The sequence below is a fragment of the Magnolia sinica genome, chromosome 5, assembly GCF_029962835.1.
Source record: "Magnolia sinica isolate HGM2019 chromosome 5, MsV1, whole genome shotgun sequence".
NCBI classification, from domain to species: domain Eukaryota; kingdom Viridiplantae; phylum Streptophyta; class Magnoliopsida; order Magnoliales; family Magnoliaceae; genus Magnolia; species Magnolia sinica.
In genome coordinates this window covers 17,191,462-17,196,481 of record NC_080577.1, presented here as the reverse complement: position 1 = coordinate 17,196,481, position 5,020 = coordinate 17,191,462, and the positions used below count along the sequence as shown (strand labels likewise).

At 39.8% G+C, this 5,020-nt stretch overlaps 1 long non-coding RNA gene across 1 annotated transcript; it reads left to right on the top strand.

Annotated features, from left to right (window-relative positions):
* The first annotated feature begins 386 nt into the window (after positions 1–386).
* Positions 387–691, top strand: LOC131247240 (uncharacterized). Its single transcript, XR_009171577.1, has 2 exons — positions 387–525; positions 616–691. It is a non-coding gene; the product is annotated as an uncharacterized LOC131247240 (long non-coding RNA).
* The last annotated feature ends 4,329 nt before the right edge of the window (positions 692–5,020 follow it).

The window sequence follows — 5,020 nt, the reverse complement described above, 5'->3', positions numbered from 1 at the left end:
TTTCTCAATTCAAGTGCTTCAAATGTGAGGAAATCGCTTCTTGCATTTCTGGACACTAGTATATGAATAAAAATGGCAGTAGTTAGCGTGTTGGTACACACACAACCCACTGTTAGCCACACCCCACTTGGGAATTGATAGCTATGTGCATGCACACTTATCCTAGTTAATAAAATTTCCTTTTTAGTTTTGACCAAGAAAAAAGAGATGTCTAGATGAGTGGAATTCACCCAACTATGGTTCTTGTGAAAGTAGATGATCACTAGAAATGTGCATTGTTTATGGGTTAGATTTTTTCTCTGGAAATTGGGAGTTTTTGTTCTGTTTTTACTTGGTTTCATTCCAAATGCTATTGCTTTTTCTTTCCAATTTATTGTGCACGGCGATGAACTCATTGTCACCACAACAAGCCCCTATGAGCAAGCAGCATTTGGTTCTAAAACTGATTGGCGTGTGACAGCAATCTCAGTGACAAATCTATATCTTAGAGTCAATCATATTTATGTGAACACTGAGGACATTAAGGTAAATAATTATGGCTATTTTCCATTGTATGCACTTTTTGACTTTCAAGGTTCTGGAAACTGAACTTATGTGAGTAATTCCTGATTACAGGAGACAGGCTACACATACATCATGCCCAAGAACATTTTGAAGAAGTTTATTTGCATAGCAGATCTTCGGACTCAAATTACAGGATATTTGTATGGCATAAGGCCCTCAGATAACCCTCAAGTGAAGGAAATTCACTGTATTAGTTATCAATTAACATTAATATTTTTTAGCCAACTCATCAAATTGAAGATGTGTATTGTAATAAATACTATATTTTTAAAAATTGTCTAGTAATATAAAATTTGTTTAATATTAAGTTTTATTTGTATGGCATCATTTTTATGTTTCAAATATTTTAAAAATACAGGTTTCCTGGCATGCCAGGGCCTCTCAAATCTATACAAAAGCTTTTAGCGGCGCTTGTGTAGAAATTTTAAAGCGTTTTCCCATGAGAAAAAGTGTTCAGAAACCACTTATACCGGCACTCGGAGCGATTTTTACTGGCACTTATTCGCGTCGGGAAAAACTACAATTATTGGCGCTCTGACAAGTGCCGCTAAAACTCATCTAACTCCGCCAATACTTTTTCCGACATACCCATTTACCGGCGGTTGTTTAGCGCCACTGAAACAATTGCCAGCGCTTTTAGGGGTTTTAGCCGCTAAAGCGCCGATAAAAGTCCCACTTGTTGTAGTCTTCTCATAATAAAAATTTTGTTATATTAAATATTAATGATTTTAAATAAATACTTATCTATAACTATCACTTTATTATACTAAACAAATATGTATATATATGATCATAAAAATACATTATAAATATTAATGATTTTAAATAAATACTTATCTATAACTATCACTTTATTATACTAAACAAATATGTATATATATTATTATTATAGAATCTAAAGTAGATACCAACCCTGATAGGCTCGCCAGTTAGATGAACGACCCTGATTATGAGTGTGGATCCCGGATCTCCATTGGATCAATGATAAATGACACTAAATGGTCATATTTCAGTTGATAGGGCCTACTTAAGCATGGGATCTGCCTCATTCTTAGGCCTCGGCCCTAATAGGGGCTGAAAAAACAGATGAACGGAGAGGATCGGGTCAAAAACTATTGTGGACCCCACACGAAGAGTGTGTGTACACAATTGAAGTGCAGCCGAGGTGCACCAAGATTGGTCTCGTGATCAAACCGCGTTTGACACAAAAAATCCCAAAAACAGGAGATTTCTCTGTAGCGTTCCCGCCCGGACGAATTCAAAAAGGGGTTGCGGCTGTGATCGATCGTGGCCCACCATCATGGGTTCATCGGATGATCCAATCCGTCCATCTTGTAGGTAAATAGAAACCTTCTAGAATCACAATCGATCCCTCGTTGAATCACACTCGTACGTCCACAAACATGATCTCAATGAGGCTGAGCAAAATCGCATATCCAAAAATGGAAATCCTTCTGCAACATCTCTGCTCTCCATTTGGCGAAATCGGAACCCTCCAAACCAGGGTTTTTTCAACGATGGATTGAAAACCTTCTTCCGCCGCTTCCACATGTTGCGCCCGAACTCTCTAAGTGGAAATACCCATCACAATCCGTTTAGTGGGTCCTACTGTGTTCTCTGATCATATCCATGCCGTCCACGAGTGATGGATAGGAAGATTAGCCATCCATCAGTGGGTTACCATTACCGATGGAGTCATCTCCTCCATTGTAGCAGAAAACCCATCAGTGCAGGGTGGGACCCATTTGTTGATCTGGGTCGTTCGGAAGACGGCCGGGATTACCAGAAGCCAGTCCACGTGATCGGATCATGACCATACAAGCTTAGGTGGCCGAAATCAGCATAGTTAGCAACAGGAATCTCAAGCTGGGCGCGGATTAACTCCCAACTCCGTGTGCTAATCTCTGATTAGTTTTTGATTTAAACCCACCTACAATAACGGAAATAAAACCTATAAAGCTCCCTTTATACGAAGGAAAAAAAAAAAAAAAGGAAGAAAAGAAGAAAACAGGGGGAGACGCCGCTTCTGCCAACTCGCTGCCGCACCTGCGTCTCTCGGACCGAGTTCGGGCTGAATACACAGCCCATCTGGCCGTCAGAGAAGCAACAAGAAGGGAAGAAGAATAACCGAAAGAAAAGAAAGGAGGAGGAACGAGAAAGAAAAAGAGAGAGGGAGAGGCGCCGTTTCCTTCTTCCCTGCAGTCAGCACGCTGCCGTGCCCTGTTTCGCAGCGACTCGCTTGCTGCAAGTTTGCTGGCAAGGCAGAGAAGAAATCAGAGATAGAGAAGAGAGGAAGGAAAAAGAGAGAAGGAAGCAGGAAGAATAGAGAGGAGTGGGGTGGCAATGGTGCAGCATTGCTGCACCTGTCGTGCCACACCGAGCGGCGAAACTCAGTCTGTCTGAGTTTGTTAGCTGGCTCATTCAAGCATCAAAGAAAGGAGAAGACGAAGGAAGGAAAGAAAAAGGGAAGAGTGTTGCTGGACGTTCCAGCCGTAGGAGGTAGAGAAGAGATAGGGAAGAGGGAAAGGAGAAAGGAAGAAGAGAGGGAGTTGGGTTTTTGGTGGCTGCCGAGTTGACTCGGTTGAAACCGAGTCCGACCGAGTCAACTCAGTCGTGACTCACTGAGACCTTGTAATGTCTCACTCAGGTACTATTTCCAACTATTCACCTTCGAGGACACTTCCCTTCAATCACTTCCAAGGTCAAGTAAGTGATTCATTAAAGTTATGTAATTAATAACTCTTGTACAACTTCTAACTAGGAACCTAAACTTATACTTATCTAAATTCTAGGACTCTTGAACTCGTCTTATAAGAACTCCAAGTCAAGGGGAACATCCACCCAAGGTGAGGACTCACCCTTTGGGCTTCCCATTTAAATTTACTAACCTAGATATAAATGATACTTTAATTCTATGTAGTTAGCAACTCTTAATTATTTAATTTACTTATTTATTTCATGAATATGCTAATATGGTGCATGATTGCTCATGTACGTATGAATGTTGTGTCTCTTTAATGCTAGTAACATGAATGATTCGGTTGCCACATGTTGTAAAGTTTACTAATTAACCGAATGTGGTTGTTCGTGACTATCTTATGGATTGAATATAACATGTTAAAGACTTATCATCTTACAGGCTCTATTTGACTTATACAGGCATGATCACACACCTGCCTTATATAACTTGGACCACACTTTACCTTACATGGATTGAACCGCATAATCACTCCATGTGACTTGGACTGTTAATTTGCCTTTGGTGGCCTTGATGGAACATTTGTGCCTTTTGTGGCTAGTTGATTCTCTCTTCATTTTGCGGTATTTAGTCATACCATGATTTTCGGGTGGAGCGGGTATTCTCTTAGTAATTTTCTAGCCATCTTACGGTGTTCATGTATGATATGATTTCCGGATGGAGTAGAGTTTTGTATGTTGATTTTCTAGCCATCTCGTGGTGTTCAGTCGTACCATGATTTCTAGGTGGAACGGGTGTTCGCTTAGCAATTTCCTAGCCATCTTACGTGTTCATGAATGATATGATTTCCGGGTGGTCTAGAGTTTGTATGTTGTTTGTCTCTTCATCTTGTGGTGTTCAGTCGTACCATGATTTCCAGATGGAGCAGGTATTCGCTTAGCGATTTCCTAGCCATCTTGCGATGTTCACGTACGATGTAATTTCCAGGTGAAGCAAACGTTTGAAGGTAGAATTTTTAGACATTTTATAGAGTTTGTAAGATTTCTTATTCGACTACTTGGATATGGTCACTTGTATTGCGATTGCTATTATGGTTTGCTAATGATGAAATTGTGTTGATTGGCTTAATTTTGAGTATGTGATTATAATCATGCATTATAATGTTTAATATATTCATTCTTATGACTTGCAATCTATTCTATATTATGAATTATGAGTGCATAATCTTAGAAGGTACTCCTCACTGCGATAGCCATTAACGCTATCAAACCGTAATAGTTAATGCAGGTATAGAGCGAGCCGATGTTGTTCACTGAGTTGCTAGAGCACATTGGACAGCTGAGGAGCTAGGCGGGGTCCTCACGGCTCATATTGAGCCCCACCACTAGCTAATAGATTTTTATTTCTGCTTATATGTACTTTGTTATTTGGGATTGTATAAGTCTTGTATGGGTGCTACGTTTGGATTTTTATTATAGTTGGAACATTTTTACTTCAATGCATGATTTACTTTAGCTTCGTCGCTGTCGACTCTGATTAATGATAAATGGTTCAAATTTGCATTGGATGTTATAAGCTAACACTCAGGTTTTTGGAAAACGGGTTATATACCTGGGTCCTGAAAACACGGGGCATTACAATTGGTATCAGAGCGAATCTAGATAAACCAGGCCTTGGGAAAAAACAAGACTTATGTGATTTCAAATAACCTAAAGTTTCATTAATGAAATTTGAGACTTGAAGCTAGGTTTTATTCCC